Source organism: Cherax quadricarinatus, chromosome 91 (assembly GCF_038502225.1).
Source record: "Cherax quadricarinatus isolate ZL_2023a chromosome 91, ASM3850222v1, whole genome shotgun sequence".
NCBI classification, from domain to species: domain Eukaryota; kingdom Metazoa; phylum Arthropoda; class Malacostraca; order Decapoda; family Parastacidae; genus Cherax; species Cherax quadricarinatus.
Window position 1 is genome coordinate 8,376,511 of NC_091382.1, and position 19,850 is coordinate 8,396,360.

Consider the following 19,850-nt stretch of genomic DNA (forward strand, 5'->3'; position numbering starts at 1 on the left):
TCATTATGCGCTGGAGTGCGTCACACCCTACGTCATTATGCACTGGAGTGCGTCACACCCTACGTCATTATGCACTGGAGTGCGTCACACCCTACGTCATTATGCACTGGAGTGCGTCACACCCTACGTCATTATGTACTGGAGTGCGTCACACCCTACGTCATTATGCACTGGAGTGCGTCACACCCTGCGTCATTATGCACTGGAGTGCGTCACACCCTACGTCATTATGTACTGGAGTGCGTCACACCCTACGTCATTATGCACTGGAGTGCGTCACACCCTACGTCATTATGCACTGGAGTGCGTCACACCCTACGTCATTATGCACTGGAGTGCGTCACACCCTACGTCATTATGCACTGGAGTGCGTCACACCCTACGTCATTATGTACTGGAGTGCGTCACACCCTACGTCATTATGCACTGGAGTGCGTCACACCCTACGTCATTATGCACTGGAGTGCGTCACACCCTACGTCATTATGCACTGGAGTGCGTCACACCCTGCGTCATTATGTACTGGAGTGCGTCACACCCTACGTCATTATGCACTGGAGTGCGTCACACCCTACGTCATTATGTACTGGAGTGCGTCACACCCTACGTCATTATGTACTGGAGTGCGATCAAATTAATGAATTCAGGGACATCTTACTCAGAAATATTCAAGATATGTCGAAGTATTTTAACCATAGTAATATATCACAAACTATTTTTGAAAAATATCCTGACTTTGCTCACTGTAAATTAAGCTAATATTTGTATTAATAACTAACTCAGTGCGCTTGTAATCAGCTGTAGATGTGTCAATGGTTCATCACCTTTGTAATTTGTTAAGTTGTCGATACTTTACGGTACAGTCCCTGGACTTATTATGTACCTCTGTAATGGAAATAAATGGTATAGAATACCGACACAATGGCAATATAAACACAAATGCAGTATAATGTGATCCTTTATTGACTACGTTTCGCCCACACAGTGGGCTTTTTCAAGTCACAAACAGAAAGGATCACATTATACTGCATTTGTGTTTATATTGCCATGTACCTCTGTAATCTTTTTGACTACCACCCACAGGATGGGTATGGGGTGACTACCACCCACAGGATGGGTATGGGGTGACTACCACCCACAGGATGGGTATGGAGTGACTACCAGCCACAGGATGGGTATGGGGTGACTACCACCCACAGGATGGGTATGGGGTGACTACCACCCACAGGATGGGTATGGGGTGACTACCACCCACAGGATGGGTATGGGGTGACTACCACCCACAGGATGGGTATGGGGTGACTACCACCCACAGGATGGGTATGGGGTGACTACCACCCACAGGATGGGTATGGGGTGACTACCACCCACAGGATGGGTATGGAGTGACTACCAGCCACAGGATGGGTATGGAGTGACTACCAGCCACAGGATGGGTATGTTGTGACTACCACCCACAGGATGGGTATGGGGTGACTACCACCCACAGGATGGGTATGGGGTGACTACCACCCACAGGATGGGTATGGGGTGACTACCACCCACAGGATGGGTATGGAGTGACTACCAGCCACAGGATGGGTATGGGGTGACTACCACCCACAGGATGGGTATGGGGTGACTACCACCCACAGGATGGGTATGGGGTGACTACCACCCACAGGATGGGTATGGGGTGACTACCACCCACAGGATGGGTATGGAGTGACTACCAGCCACAGGATGGGTATGGGGTGACTACCACCCACAGGATGGGTATGGGGTGACTACCACCCACAGGATGGGTATGGGGTGACTATCACCCACAGGATGGGTATGGGGTGACTACCACCCACAGGATGGGTATGGGGTGACTACCACCCACAGGATGGGTATGGAGTGACTACCAGCCACAGGATGGGTATGGGGTGACTACCACCCACAGGATGGCTATGGGGTGACTACCACCCACAGAATGGGTATGGGGTGACTACCACCCACAGGATGGGTATGGGGTGACTACCACCCACAGGATGGGTATGGAGTGACTACCAGCCACAGGATGGGTATGGGGTGACTACCACCCACAGGATGGGTATGGGGTGACTACCACCCACAGGATGGGTATGGGGTGACTACCACCCATAGCATGGGTATGGGGTAACTACCACACACAGGATGGGTATGGGGTGACTACCACCCACAGGATGGGTATGGGGTGACTACCACCCACAGGATGGGTATGGGGTGACTACCACCCACAGGATGGGTATGGAGTGACTACCAGCCACAGGATGGGTATGAGGTGACTACCACCCACAGGATGGGTATGGGGTGACTACCACCCACAGGATGGGTATGGGGTGACTACCACCCACAGGATGGGTATGGGGTGACTACCACCTACAGGATGGGTATGGGGTGACTACCAGCCACAGGATGGGTATGGAGTGACTACCACCCACAGGATGGGTCTGGGGTGACTACCACCCACAGGATGGGTATGGGGTGACTACCACCCACAGGATGGGTATGGGGTGACTACCACCCACAGGATGGGTATGGGGTGACTACCACCCACAGGATGGGTATGGGGTAACTACCACCCACAGGATGGGTATGGGGTGACTACCACCTATAGAATGGGTATGGGGTGACTACCACCCACAGGATGGGTATGGGGTGACTACCACCCACAGGATGGGTATGGGGTGACTACCACCCACAGGATGGGTATGGGGTGACTACCACCTACAGGATGGGTATGGGGTGACTACCACCCACAGGATGGGTATGGGGTGACTACCACCCACAGGATGGGTATGGGGTGACTACCACCCACAGGATGGGTATGGGGTGACTACCACCCACAGGATGGGTATGGAGTGACTACCACCCACAGGATGGGTATGGGGTGACTACCACCCACAGGATGGGTATGGAGTGACTACCACCCACAGGATGGGTATGGGGTGACTACCACGTATAGAATGGGTATGGGGTGACTACAACCCACAGGATGGGTATGGGGTGGCTACCACCCACAGGATGGGTATGGGGTGACTACCACCTATAGAATGGGTATGAGGTGACTGCCACCCACAGGATGGGTATTTGGTGACTACCACCCACAGGATGGGTATGGGGTGACTACCACCCACAGGATAGGTATGGGGTGACTACCACCCACAGGATGGGTATGGGGTGACTACCACCCACAGGAGGGGTATGGGGTGACTACCACCCACAGGATGGGTATTGGGTGACTACCACCCACAGGATGGGTATGGGGTACATAATAAAAATATTAAGCTAATTACTTACGCGATATTACAACTGCTTGGAGACATTGTCTTATAAGTCTCACACACTGCGTATTATATGCCAGAAAATACGATAGGTTAGGTTTAAAGAACTGTTGACTGAATAAGATAATTAAGACTGTAAATATATGTACATATATATATATATATATATATATATATATATATATATATATATATATATATATATATATATATATATATATATATATATGTGTGTGTGTGTGTCGTGCCGAATATGTAAAACTGGTCAATTAGCAAGAACTCATTTAAAATTAAGTCTTTTTTGAAATTTTCTCTTATACGTTTAAAGACATATTTTTTTCATTAATGTTAATGTAAAAAATTTTAATTTTGCACCAAAAGAATCTTAGAAAACTTACCTAACCTTATTATAACATGATCAATTTATTTTAGCCTAACCCAACTAAATATATTTTAAATACGTTTACAATAATTTAGTACTAAACAAACACAATCAAATATATTTTTTTCGTTAGGTTCAGAATGATTTTGGCGAAATTATTGCATACACAATTTTTCACTTGTCCTATATGGCAAGATAAGCGTTGCTATTTAAGCCAAGATCGCAAGTTCTGCCTATTCGGCACGACATATATATATATATATATATATATATATACATATAATATATATATATATATATATGAATATATATATATATATATATATTATTTTTTTATTTTATTATCACACCGGCCGATTCCCACCAAGGCAGGGTGGCCCGAAAAAGAAAAACTTTCACCATCATTCACTCCATCACTGTCTTGCCAGAAGGGTGCTTTACACTACAGTTTTTAAACTGCAACATTTACACCCCTCCTTCAGAGTGCAGGCACTGTACTTCCCATCTCCAGGACTCAAGTCCGGCCTGCCGGTTTCCCTGAACCCCTTCATAAATGTTACTTTGCTCACACTCCAACAGCACGTCAAGTATTAAAAACCATTTGTCTCCATTCACTCCTATCAAACACGCTCACGCATGCCTGCTGGAAGTCCAAGCCCCTCGCACACAAAACCTCCTTTACCCCCTCCCTCCAACCCTTCCTAGGCCGACCCCTACCCCGCCTTCCTTCCACTACAGACTGATACACTCTTGAAGTCATTCTGTTTCGCTCCATTCTCTCTACATGTCCGAACCACCTCAACAACCCTTCCTCTGCCCTCTGGACAACAGTTTTGGTAATCCCGCACCTCCTCCTAACTTCCAAACTACGAATTCTCTGCATTATATTCACACCACACATTGCCCTCAGACATGACATCTCCACTGCCTCCAGCCTTCTCCTCGCTGCAACATTCATCACCCACGCTTCACACCCATATAAGAGCGTTGGTAAAACTATACTCTCATACATTCCCCTCTTTGCCTCCAAGGACAAAGTTCTTTGTCTCCACAGACTCCTAAGTGCACCACTCACTCTTTTTCCCTCATCAATTCTATGATTCACCTCATCTTTCATAGACCCATCCGCTGACACGTCCACTCCCAAATATCTGAATACGTTCACCTCCTCCATACTCTCTCCCTCCAATCTGATATTCAATCTTTCATCACCTAATCTTTTTTTATCCTCATAACCTTACTCTTTCCTGTATTCACCTTTAATTTTCTTCTTTTGCACACCCTACCAAATTCATCCACCAATCTCTGCAACTTCTCTTCAGAATCTCCCAAGAGCACAGTGTCATCAGCAAAGAGCAACTGTGACAACTCCCACTTTGTGTGTGATTCTTTATCTTTTAACTCCACGCCTCTTGCCAAGACCCTCGCATTTACTTCTCTTACAACCCCATCTATAAATATATTAAACAACCACGGTGACATCACACATCCTTGTCTAAGGCCTACTTTTACTGGGAAAAAATTTCCCTCTTTCCTACATACTCTAACTTGAGCCTCACTATCCTCGTAAAAACTCTTCACTGCTTTCAGTAACCTACCTCCTACACCATACACTTGCAACATCTGCCACATTGCCCCCCTATCCACCCTGTCATACGCCTTTTCCAAATCCATAAATGCCACAAAGACCTCTTTAGCCTTATCTAAATACTGTTCACTTATATGTTTCACTGTAAACACCTGGTCCACACACCCCCTACCTTTCCTAAAGCCTCCTTGTTCATCTGCTATCCTATTCTCCGTCTTACTCTTAATTCTTTCAATTATAACTCTACCATACACCTTACCAGGTACACTCAACAGACTTATCCCCCTATAATTTTTGCACTCTCTTTTATCCCCTTTGCCTTTATACAAAGGAACTATGCATGCTCTCTGCCAATCCCTAGGTACCTTACCCTCTTCCATACATTTATTAAATAATTGCACCAACCACTCCAAAACTATATCCCCACCTGCTTTTAACATTTCTATCTTTATCCCATCAATCCCGGCTGCCTTACCCCCTTTCATTTTACCTACTGCCTCACGAACTTCCCCCACACTCACAACTGGCTCTTCCTCACTCCTACAAGATGTTATTCCTCCTTGCGCTATACACGAAATCACAGCTTCCCTATCTTCATCAACATTTAACAATTCCTCAAAATATTCCTTCCATCTTCCCAATACCTCTAACTCTCCATTTAATAACTCTCCTCTCCTATTTTTAACTGATAAATCCATTTGTTCTCTAGGCTTCCTTAACTTGTTAATATCACTCCAAAACTTTTTCTTATTTTCAACAAAATTTGTTGATAACATCTCACCCACTCTCTCATTTGCTCTCTTTTTACATTGCTTCACTACTCTCTTAATCTCTCTCTTTTTCTCCATATACTCTTCCCTCCTTGCATCACTTCTACTTTGTAAAAACTTCTCATATGCTAACTTTTTCTCCCTTACTACTCTCTTTACATCATCATTCCACCAATCGCTCCTCTTCCCTCCCACACCCACTTTCCTGTAACCACAAACTTCTGCTGAACACTCTAACACTACATTTTTAAACCTACCCCATACCTCTTCGACCCCATTGCCTATGCTCTCATTAGCCCATCTATCCTCCAATAGCTGTTTATATCTTACCCTAACTGCCTCCTCTTTTAGTTTATAAACCTTTACCTCTCTCTTCCCTGATGCTTCTATTCTCCTTGTATCCCATCTACCTTTTACTCTCAGTGTAGCTACAACTAGAAAGTGATCTGATATATCTGTGGCCCCTCTATAAACATGTACATCCTGAAGTCTACTCAACAGTCTTTTATCTACCAATACATAATCCAACAAACTACTGTCATTTCGCCCTACATCATATCGTGTATACTTATTTATCCTCTTTTTCTTAAAATATGTATTACCTATAACTAAACCCCTTTCTATACAAAGTTCAATCAAAGGGCTCCCATTATCATTTACACCTGGCACCCCAAACTTACCTACCACACCCTCTCTAAAAGTTTCTCCTACTTTAGCATTCAAGTCCCCTACCACAATTACTCTCTCACTTGGTTCAAAGGCTCCTATACATTCACTTAACATCTCCCAAAATCTCTCTCTCTCCTCTGCATTCCTCTCTTCTCCAGGTGCATACACGCTTATTATGACCCACTTCTCGCATCCAACCTTTACTTTAATCCACATAATTCTTGAATTTACACATTCATATTCTCTTTTCTCCTTCCATAACTGATCATTTAACATTACTGCTACCCCTTCCTTTGCTCTAACTCTCTCAGATACTCCAGATTTAATCCCATTTATTTCCCCCCACTGAAACTCTCCTACCCCCTTCAGCTTTGTTTCGCTTAGGGCCAGGACATCCAACTTCTTTTCATTCATAACATCAGCAATCATCTGTTTCTTGTCATCCGCACTACATCCACGCACATTTAAGCAACCCAGTTTTATAAAGTTTTTCTTCTTCTCTTTTTTAGTAATTGTATACAGGAGAAGGGGTTACTAGCCCATTGCTCCCGGCATTTTAGTCGCCTCATACGACACGCATGGCTTACGGAGGAAAGATTCTTTTCCACTTCCCCATGGACAATAGAAGAAATAAAAAAGAACAAGAGCTATTTAGAAAAAGGAGAAAAACCTAGATGTATGTATATATATATATGCATGTGCGTGTCTATGAAGTGTGACCAAAGTGTAAGTAGGAGTAGCAAGATATCCCTGTTATCTTAGCGTGTTTATGAGACAGAAAAAGAAACCAGCAATCCTACCATCATGCAAAACAGTTACAGGTTTTTGTTTCACAGTCATCTGGCAGGACGGTAGTACATCCCTGGGTGGTTGCTGTCTACAACCTACTACTATATATATATATATATATATATATATATATATATATATATATATATATATATATATATATATATAAACACTGATTTCTGGCTGAAGGAGACTCAAATCTACGAACCTTAGGACAAGGTTCGCAGTGCTTTACCAATCTACCCACACTGGATAATACCTTGGCGTGTAGCTTGCGCTACACGTTTGATCCAAGGCAGCCAGCTTTCAGGGAGAAGGCTTACAGCTTTTCATCTTATCCCCTGCATGCATCTAGTAAGGCTGATGCATGCAGGGGATGAGATGAAAAGCTGTAAGCCTTCTCCCTGAAAGCTCGCTGCCTTGGATCAAACGTGTAGCGCAAGCTACACGCCAGGGTATTTGTCCAGTGTGGGTAGATGGGTAAAGCACTGCGTACCTTGTCCTAAGGTTCGTAGATTCGAGTCTCCTTCAGCCAGAGATCAGTGTTTGTGTATATTTCGCCTGCTCTCGCGAATTCCTTGCATATTTATATATATATATATATATATATATATATATATATATATATATATATATATATATATATATATATATATATAAACATGAAAGTCAGCATGGGAGTGTATGTATTTAATTTAAATTGCATCATTTGTGCTGTCTGCCGAAACCAATGGAACACCACAACTCTGCAACACTGTAACCACAACACTGTAACAACAACACTGAACGACCACAACACTGTAGCACTGTCTTGGGTCGGACATGAGAAAGCACTTTTGGTAGCCTCGTCATTCCGTTAGGTTACACTTCTGTATTCTTGCTGTAAATAATCTCGTGACTATTGTATAAAAGTGACATTTCGGATTTACTTTCCGTTAGGAAAATATTGGAATCGTTTGGATTGAATCGCAGCTCCTGGCTTTGCCTCTTACACTACGGCATCCCTACCATACCTAGTATTAAAGCTGTGTACATATTTTGTCTCCGCCTGCTCATCCTCCTTGTTTTAAATATCTACCGCTGAAAAAGTGTTTTCTAAAAGCCGTGTGCTATATCTGGTTTTATTTTCCACGGTGCCCCGTGGCCTGGTGGCTAAAACTCTCACTTCGCACGGCGAGGGTCTGGGTTCGATTCCCAGCTCGGGTAGAAACATTGGGTGTGTTTCTTTACACCTGTCGACTATGTTCACCCATCAGTATAAAATGGGTACCTGGGTGTTAGTAGACTGGTGTGGGTCGCATCCTGGGACAAAACTGACCTAATTTGCGGGAAATGCTCAACATAACAAGGAGCTTTCTATGTAGTAATATGTTACTGATGTCAGCTATGGTCTGTATACCTTGTACATGTACCTGTAGAAATCCTTATAGAAATACTTTGTAGAAATAAAGATATTACCTATAACTACACGAATACCACCTGGTGGTTCACACTTACACTCACTCACTCATTTGACCATAAACAGAAATATTAATCTCAATCTTAAAATAATGAATCCTGTGATACTCCAATACTGAAACTATGTACTGTGCCAAAACAAAAGCATTCACATTGCTAAACTCACAAACTAGTATTTAGTCACTTAGCCATAATACCAACTTACCTCATAATTTGTAATATTTTACAATTAAGAATAAAACTAAGTCTGCCCGAAATGCCTAGCCATGCTAAGCGTTCTAGTGGTACACTCTGTAATGCCTAGCCATGCTAGGTGTTCTAGTGGTACACTCTGTAATGCCTAGCCATGCTAGGTGTTCTAGTGGTACACTCTGTAATGCCTAGCCATGCTAGGTGTTCTAGTGGTACACTCTGTAATGCCTAGCCATGCTAGGTGTTCTAGTGGTACACTCTGTAATGCCTAGCCATGCTAGGTGTTCTAGTGGTACACTCTGTAATGCCTAGCCATGCTAGGTGTTCTAGTGGTACACTCTGTAATGCCTAGCCATGCTAGGTGTTCTAGTGGTACACTCTGTAATGCCTAGCCATGCTAGGTGTTCTAGTGGTACACTCTGTAATGCCTAGCCATGCTAGGTGTTCTAGTGGTACACTCTGTAATGCCTAGCCATGCTAGGTGTTCTAGTGGTACACTCTGTAATGCCTAGCCATGCTAGGTGTTCTAGTGGTACACTCTGTAATCACTATTTTACTACATGTAAACCACACAATAACCAAATTTCTGTAAACTCAACATTGTAATCCTTATAGAGAATAAACTTTGACAATGCATCACCAGCTCGCCTTTAAGTCTTACGACTACGCTTTATATAACCTGTTAAAGACTATTCAAGAACACTGTAATCCCTAAATTAGGGATTACAATAACCTCCCGATTTATATTTACCAAGAGACATGCAATACTCGATGTATATAATGTTCTATATATGTACATGTATGGTATACAGTACCTACAAGAGGAAGAATTACACGTGTGTATTGTTGACTGTGTAACATGTTACCCCTTTACGGTTTAGCGCTTTCTTTGATTATAATAATTTACATGTTATTTCCACACAGAAAGCTTGGATTATTATAATCATTGGAGAGCTCTAAACGTGTTGGGATTATACAGCGCCTGTGAGGGGGAAGGGAGGGAAGGTATTCAGGCTTAACTCGGGGGAACTGGAGCACAGATCTAATTCCTTAGATCAAGATCCCCTCAACAGCGTCAAAATCCTCTCGTGAGGATTTTGACGCTGGTGAGGTATATCCTCTTGTATATCTTCGTATGTCTTTAAGTATGTTTTTCAATATCTTTGGAGATACATCTCTATGTATTTCCAAGTACTGTATATCCATATACACGTCTTGGTGTGTGTGTGTGTATATATGTGAATATATATATATATATATATATATATATATATATATATATATATATATATATATATATATATATATATATATATATATATAAATATATATATATATATATATATATATATATATATATATATATATATATATATATATATATATATACTGTGCTCTTGGGAGATTCTGAAGAGAAGCTGCAGAGATTGGTGGATGAATTTGGTAGGTTGTGCAAAAGAAGAAAATTAAAGGTGAATACAGGAAAGAGTAAGGTTATGAGGATAACAAAAAGATTAGGTGATGAAAGATTGAATATCAGATTGGAGGGAGAGAGTATGGAGGAGGTGAACGTATTCAGATATTTGGGAGTGGACGTGTCAGCGGATGGGTCTATGAAAGATGAGGTGAATCATAGAATTGATGAGGGAAAAAGAGTGAGTGGTGCACTTAGGAGTCTGTGGAGACAAAGAACTTTGTCCTTGGAGGCAAAGAGGGGAATGTATGAGAGTATAGTTTTACCAACGCTCTTATATGGGTGTGAAGCGTGGGTGATGAATGTTGCAGCGAGGAGAAGGCTGGAGGCAGTTGAGATGTCATGTCTGAGGGCAATGTGTGGTGTGAATATAATGCAGAGAATTCGTAGTTTGGAAGTTAGGAGGAGGTGCAGGATTACCAAAACTGTTGTCCAGAGGGCTGAGGAAGGGTTATTGAGGTGGTTCGGACATGTAGAGAGAATGGAGCGAAACAGAATGACTTCAAGAGTGTATCAGTCTGTAGTGGAAGGAAGGCGGGGTAGGGGTCGGCCTAGGAAGGGTTGGAGGGAGGGGGTAAAGGAGGTTTTGTGTGCGAGGGGCTTGGACTTCCAGCAGGCATGCGTGAGCGTGTTTGATAGGAGTGAATGGAGACAAATGGTTTTTAATACTTGACGTGCTGTTGGAGTGTGAGCAAAGTAACATTTATGAAGGGATTCAGGGAAACCGGCAGGCCGGACTTGAGTCCTGGAGATGGGAAGTAGAGTGCCTGCACTCTGAAGGAGGGGTGTTAATGTTGCAGTTTAAAAACTGTAGTGTAAAGCACCCTTCTGGCAAGACAGTGATGGAGTGAATGATGGTGAAAGTTTTTTCTTTTTCGGGCCACCCTGCCTTGGTGGGAATCGACCAGTGTGATAATAAAAAAATATATATATATATATATATATATATATATATATATATATATATATATATATATATATATATATATATATATATATATATATATATATATATATATATATATATAAAATATAAAATATATATATATATATATATATAAAATCTAAAATGTATATATATATATATATATATATATATATATATATATATATATATATATATATATATATATATATATATATATATATATATATATATGTCGTGCTGAATAGGTAAGACGCGGGTTTGGCTTAAATAGCAACGCTCTTCTTGACGAATAAGGCAAGCGAAAATTTGTGTATGCAATAATTTCGCAAAAACCATTCTGAACCTAACGAGTGCTACGGCACCCCCCTGTACGGGAGGGAGTGCTACGGCCCCCCAGTGTACGGGAGGAAGTGCTATGGCCCCCCAGTGTACGGGAGGAAGTGCTATGGCCCCCCAGTGTACGGGAGGAAATGCTATGGCCCCCCCAGGGTACGGGAGGGAGTGCTACGGCCCCCCAGTGTACGGGAGGGAGTGCTACGGCCCCCCAGTGTACGGGAGGGAGTGCTACGGCCCCCCAGTGTACTGAAGGAAGTGCTATGGCCCCCCAGTATACGGGAGGGAGTGTTACGGCCCCCCCAATGTACGGGAGGGAGTGCTATGGCCCACCTGTACGGGAGGGAGTGCTACGGCCCCCCCAGTATACAGGAGGGAGTGCTACAGCCCCCCTGCACGGGAGGGAGTGCTATGCCCCCCCAGTGTACGGGAGGGAGTGCTACAGCCCCCCTGCACGGGAGGGAGTGCTATGGCCCCCCCCAGTGTACGGGAGGGAGTGCCATGGCTCCCCAGTGTGCAGGAGGGAGTGCTATGACCCCCCATGTACGGGAGGGAGTGTTATGGCCCACCAAGTGTACAGGAGGGAGTGCTACGGCCCCCCTCCAGTATACGGAAGGGAGTGCTATGATCCCCAGTGTACGGGAGTGCTATGACCCCCCTGTGTACGGGAGGGAGTGATACGTCCCCCCATTGTACAGGAGAGAGTGCTATAGCCCTCTCCTGTACGGGAGGGAGTGCTACGGCCCCCCAGTGTATGGGAGGGAGTGCTACGGCCCCCCAGTGTATGGGAGGGAGTGCTATGGCCCCCAGAGTACGGGAGGGAGTGCTATTGCTTCTCCTGTATGGGAGGGAGTGCTACAACAACTCCTGTACGAAAGGGAGTGCTACGGCCCCTCCTGTATGGGATGGAGTGCTACGGCCCCTCCTGTATGGGATGGAGTGCTACGGCCCCTCCTGTATGGGATGGAGTGCTACGGCCCCTCCTGTATGGGATGGAGTGCTACGGCCCCTCCTGTATGGGATGGAGTGCTACGGCCCCTCCTGTATGGGATGGAGTGCTACGGCCCCTCCTGTATGGGATGGAGTGCTACGGCCCCTCCTGTATGGGATGGAGTGCTACGGCCCCTCCTGTATGGGATGGAGTGCTACGGCCCCTCCTGTATGGGATGGAGTGCTACGGCCCCTCCTGTACGGGAGGGTGTGCTACGACCCCTCCTGTACGGGAGGGTGTACTACGACCCCTCCTGTACGGGAGGGTGTGCTACGACCCCTCCTGTACGGGAGGGTGTGCTACGACCCCTCCTGTACGGGAGGGTGTGCTACGACCCCTCCTGTACGGGAGGGTGTGCTACGACCCCTCCTGTACGGGAGGGTGTGCTACGACCCCTCCTGTACGGGAGGGTGTGCTACGACCCCTGCTGTCGTAGTGAATTAAACATAATCAAGCTTGCAACCAGGAAGATATGGCTTTAGAAAATTGCTAGTTGTATCAGGCTGGTTAATTGGTCTCAAAGCTTATCAAAACACAAGGTTCATTAGGCTTCATGTGACCTGTACACCATAAGTCGAAAATTCATTCACAGATATAGGCATATATGTAAAAAAAAACTTGCTGTTGATGTCTATAAACTGATCTGTGTGTCTGTCAACGTGTACATGCACAGTTTCTCTCAGCGAACAAGCATCAAAAGAGAATACTCATTAGAATATATGCAAATAGCCTCAGGTTTGACTTGTGATGACACCGCCTTAGAGAGAGAGAGTGATGCTGCACCTCTCGTAGTAAGGGTAGTGAAGGTGCCTGAGCCAGAGCTTGCAGCTCACAAGACTCTCATTCCCATTTGCCCCCTTGGGGCGGGGATGGCAGACCAGAGAGGCCTAGCTTGTGGCTAGGCCTGGGGACAATTGGTCCCAAAGATGAGGAAGTACTTGTGCCTCCTCCCATGGGAGACTTAGGTCTCAGACACTCCCTAAAGAGGGAGCCAAGGCCGGGCCACCACTTGGAAAAGGCCCGGGCCGGGAGAATACCGGTGAATCTTTAATAATAATAATAATAATAATAATTACCTCTCGTAGTTTCTGCAGTTGTTGCTTAGGGAGAGAGGAGATTACGACGACGTTTCGGTCCGACTTGGACCATTTACAAAGTCACACTAGCTTTGTCCGAGTTTTATGTGTAAATATGCATTATTAAAAGCTTTGTGAGAATTTATTACGACGGTGTTTACTTATATTCAATGACTTTGTATTGTAAGCAACGAAGATGGAAGCTAAATTCAATGTGATTAAGGCATTGGCTTAAGCCGGTGGGAGAATTGGACCTGCCTCACATGGGCCAGTAGGCCTGCTGCAGTGTTCCTTCTTTATGTTCCTATGACTTAAAATATAACTGGAAATATAAACATCTTAAATATAAACTCACGAAGAGTAAACAACTGAAGTATAAACTCCTGCAGTATAAACATCTAGAGTATAAACTCCTGCAGTATAAACATCTAGAGTATAAACTCCTGCAGTATAAACATCTAGAGTATAAACACCTGATGTATAAACACAGCAACAATAAGCGCAGGAAGTATAAACAAAGGAAATTAGAGAGGTGGGTGGGAGGCTGCCACCAGATGTCACCCCACACACAGACACTGAGTGACCTTGGACACATAATGTACCAGATGACTATTGTCCATCGCTATAACGGGCTGGGCCGCAGACTGTATATATGTCCGGAAATATATATGAGCCACTGTTGGCCAGGAGGAATGCAGCTCTTGTTGGCATGGCAACAGTGTTTCCGCTATGATCTCGGCTATTGTTGTGTTATGATTTTAAAAGTTAAAGATCGCCTATAGGTACTGAAGGTGATCCCACACGTAGACAGGAAAACAACAGTGTCACTTCCATTTGGTTATTGTTCTGCGTTTTCTTCACATTCCTCTCTTGGCTTCCTGTTATTTGGTTGTGGGTTGTAAATCACTGCTGCTGCTACTACTTTGGGTCCCCCAGTTTTGATTGTACCCACAATGTAGTCATTTGAGTCATCTTTAACTTTCTCACCTCTTCAACACTGGTTCCTGATTATCAGAATATCTGATAAAGCACAGTAGACTTGAGCAGTAGAATACAGAGATGATTACGGTACTGAAAACACAAATGGAGAGGTAATTTTGAGGTTATCAGTTCCTTAGCCTTGATAGACAATAATCATTGTCTTAGCCTGAACCAGAATCATGAGGTCAAACACTTCTACTGACCCAAGTATTGTATTCACCTATGTGTTCGACTGATGTAACCAGTTGTCAGACGAAACGTTTCGGCAATGGGGATTCCTAGGTGATGCAAATGTGCATTACTCATCAAGTTGTTTGAAGCATGTAACATGTATATTATGATCCTCATTACTTGTTATCCTACTGGAACACTGCATCTGTTATTTCAGGTAATTTTGTCTATAAGTGTTGTCTGTCGCTGCTCTATTCCTTCTTTCAGTTCATCACTTTTGATATTCCGTTTGCATCCATGTACCACACTCTGAACTTTTTCTTTCAGTATGCTTTGGCTTGTGTTATAGTTTTCTTCTGAATCACATGTCAGTAGGGAAGTAGTGAAGTCTGGATCGGTGAGTGCATAAAGGGGGAGTAGCAAGGGTGTAGGTTGCATTAATTTACTGTTCTGTTAGAAGAGAGGGTGGGACTAGTGGCTTCTTCACGATCTGTCCCCCCTTTGCTTTTCAGTATGATATGGTGTATTCAAGGATGCTTTCTGTCTCAAGCTCCTGTCCCAAGCCACTCCTGACCAGAGTCTTAATTTGACCTGGCGTCATTTGTCACGGGAGTTCTTCGTGATTATCTGAAAAAATACCTGTCTTTAATTTCTCATCTGTATTCAAATATCGCTGTAATCTTTGGTACCTCGTCCACCCATCTCCTTCCTGGCCTATCATCAGCCTCCTCAAGACCACAGATCATCAGTACCCTCTCTCTTTCCTCCTTCCATTGTCTTTGGCTCAAGATTCCATTGTCTGTTGTTACTGTTTCCTTTACTGTGTCTCTTACCACTTCCCTGTCTCCTGGTCTCCCGTAAACAACTCTGTTAGTGTCACTATCGTTCCTTTCGAATTCCTCTGTTCTTTCTACTGTTCCTATGTGTGTGTGTGTGTGTGTGTGTGTGTGTGTGTGTGTGTGTGTGTGTGTGTGTGTGTGTTTGTGTGTTTTGTGTGTCCTGTAGCTCGGTTAGTAGCGCACCCAGCTCACACATTGAGTGTCAGTGGTTCGATCCCCGGTGCTGATGGAAACCGGCGTGTTTCCTTAAGACACCTGCTGTCCCTGTTCATCTAGCATTAAGTAGGTACCTGGGTGTTAGTCGACCGATGTTAATCTCATCCTGGGGACAAAATTAACCCAAGTTGCTGGAATTGCTCTGTATAACAAAGGGCTTTCTATATAGTATGTCATTGATGTCAGCTATGGTCTGTATAAGTTGTATCATATACTGGTAGAAACAGATTTTTATATTGGAAACCTTCCTATGGTGTAGAAATATACCTAGTTGAATGAACTTATTGAAGCTACCTGGTCCAGTGGCTAACGCGACGGTCTGGAGTTTTGAGACTCTCTGATCGCGGGTTCAAACCCCATCCGTGGTATGGTTTGTTTGCAATCGTGTCATTACGATTTCGTGAGTCATATTAGAGTTCGCGGTGTCTGCAGTGCATATTACCTCTATTTAAGAAATATTTTCTGTAATTCATTCTCTCCACTCTTTTCCAATACGCCGTCATGGCTTCGTGATCGCCCTGTTGGTGATGCATAGAAATCATCTTTACACATACTGTTTCTGTGTGACAAGTGGGTGACGGTGATTGAAGGAACAGCGAGAGTTGGTATGAAAACAATGGAAGAGTCTCACTTGGCGTCAGTTGGTAAAACCTGTGTTATTCTTACGCTCTATTTCCCTGCTGGGAAATTACTCTTAGCTTCTTCATAGTTAACGGTGAGGGTGTTTAGTGAGGTGTGCAGGAGAGTATAGAGGATGACGCCTCAGTGAATGTATTTAGCGTAGGTGTGAGTCCTCTTTATCATGACATTTTCCCTGGTAAAGTGCGTTCCTGCATTCCATTTACTGGCGTGAGTTTAGGTAGGTTCCTGCCTTCCATTTACTGGCGTGAGTGTAGGTAGGTTCCTGCCTTCCATGGACTGGCGTGAGTGTAGGTAGGTTCCTGCCTTCCATGGACTGGCGTGAGTGTAGGTAGGTTCCTGCCTTCCATTTACTGGCGTGAGTGTAGGTAGGTTCCTGCCTTAGATTTACTGGCGTGAGTGTAGGTAGGTTCCTGCCTTCCATTTACTGGCGTGAGTGTAGGTAGGTTCCTGCCTTCCATTTACTGGCGTGAGTTTAGGTAGGTTCCTGCCTTCCATTTACTGGCGTGAGTGTAGGTAGGTTCCTGCCTTCCATGGACTGGCGTGAGTGTAGGTAGGTTCCTGCCTTCCATGGACTGGCGTGAGTGTAGGTAGGTTCCTGCCTTCCATTTACTGGCGTGAGTGTAGGTAGGTTCCTGCCTTCCATTTACTGGCGTGAGTTTAGGTAGGTTCCTGCCTTCCATTTACTGGCTGGTGTTTAGGTAAACTCCTGCATTCCATGTACTGACGGGTGTTTAGGTAGGTTCCTGCCTTCCATGGACTGGCGTGAGTGTAGGTAGGTTCCTGCCTTCCATGGACTGGCGTGAGTGTAGGTAGGTTCCTGCCTTCCATGGACTGGCGTGAGTGTAAGTAGGTTCCTGCTTTCCATGGACTGGCGTGAGTTTACGTAGGTTCCTGCCTTCCATGGACTAACGTGAGTGTAGGTAGGTTCCTGCCTTACATGGACTAGCGTGAGTTTAGGTAGGTTCCTGCCTTCCATGGTCTAGCGTGAGTGTAGGTAGGTTCCTGCCTTCCATGGTCTAGCGTGAGTGTAGGTAGGTTCCTGCCTTCCATGGTCTAGCGTGAGTGTAGGTAGGTTCCTGCCTTCCATGGTCTAGCGTGAGTTTAGGTAGGTTCCTGCCTTCCATGGTCTAGCGTGAGTGTAGGTACGTTCCTGCCTTCCATGGACTGGGGTGAGTGTAGGTAGGTTCCTGCCTTCCGTGGACTAGCGTGAGTGTAGGTAGGTTCCTGCCTTCCATAGACTAGCGTGAGTTTAGGTAGGTTCCTGCCTTCCATGGACTGGCGTGAGTTTAGGTAGATTCCTGCCTTCCATGGACTGGGGTGAGTGTAGGTAGGTTCCTGCCTTCCATGGTCTAGCGTGAGTGTAGGTAGGTTCCTGCCTTCCATGGTCTAGCGTGAGTATAGGTAGGTTCCTGCCTTCCATGGACTAGCGTGAGTGTAGGTAGGTTCCTGCCTTCCATAGACTGGGGTGAGTGGAGGTAGGTTCCTGCCTTCCGTAGACTAGCGTGAGTGTAGGTAGGTTCCTGCCTTCCATGGACTGGCGTGAGTTTAGGTAGGTTCCTGCCTTCCATGGACTAGCGTGAATTTAGGCAGGTTCCTGCTTTCCATGGACTAGCGTGAGTTTAGGTAGGTTCTAGGCCTTCCATGGACTAGCGTGAGTTTAGGTAGGTTCCTGCCTTCCATGGACTGGCGTGAGTTTAGGCAGGTTCCTGCTTTCCATGGACTAGCGTGAGTTTAGGCAGGTTCCTGCCTTCCATGGTCTAGCGTGAGTTTAGGTAGGTTCCTGCCTTCCATGGTCTAGCGTGAGTTTAGGTAGGTTCCTGCCTTCCATGGTCTAGCGTGAGTTTAGGTAGGTTCCTGCCTTCCATGGTCTAGCGTGAGTTTAGGTAGGTTCCTGCCTTCCATGGACTAGCGTGAGTTTAGGTAGGTTCCTGCCTTCCATTGTCTAGCGTGAGTTCAGGTAGGTTCCTGCCTTCCATGGACTAGCGTGAGTTTAGGTAGGTTCCTGCCTTCCATGGACTGGCGTGAGTTTAGGCAGGTTCCTGCTTTCCATGGACTAGCGTGAGTTTAGGTAGGTTCCTGCCTTCCATGGTCTAGCGTGAGTTTAGGTAGGTTCCTGCCTTCCATGGTCTAGCGTGAGTTTAGGTAGGTTCCTGCCTTCCATGGACTAGCGTGAGTTTAGGTAGGTTCCTGCTTTCCATGGACTAGCGTGAGTTTAGGTAGGTTCCTGCCTTCCATGGACTAGCGTGAGTTTAGGTAGGTTCCTGCCTTCCATGGACTAGCGTGAGTTTAGGTAGGTTCCTGCTTTCCATGGACTAGCGTGAGTTTAGGTAGGTTCCTGCCTTCCATGGACTAGCATGAGTTTAGGTAGGTTCCTGCCTTCCATGGACTAGCGTGAGTATAGGTAGGTTCCTGCCTTCCATGAATAGTAAGTAAGTTTATTCAGGTATACACAAATACAGTTACATAGAATTATCATACATAGCAGCATATGTGTAGAGAACCTAGGATAACCCAAAAAAGTCAATTTTACTAATGAGACTAAATTTTGTTTGGATTCGTAACCCAGGAACGCCCAATAAAGTCAGTGTGTCATCGGACACTGTCTAATTTCCACTGTCGACTGACATCCAAGTACCTACTTACTCCTAGGTGAAGAGGGGCAGCAGGTATAAGGAAACATACCCAACCTTTCAAAAGTTCCTAGGCACGATCCCCTGTGCCCCTACCTCTCTCTCTCTCTCTCTCTCTCTCTCTCTCTCTCTCTCTCTCTAACGTAAGAATGTTTTATAATAATTCTATAGTAAATATTGTATCCTAGTTAACTCTGTTTGTCTGGTATAATTTCTATAAGATAATTGTATTTTAAATAAATCAAACCATACCACGGGCGGGATAGAACCCGCGATCTATGATACGGTTTGTTTACAATCGTGTCGTTACGATTTCGTGAGTCATAATTGTGTTTCATCTCGTCTTCAGCGGTCAGAACCCGGTTACAAAAGTCATAATTATTTTCTTGTCCTGTACCATTTTGATCTAGAACCCCTAGTTTTTTGTATATGCT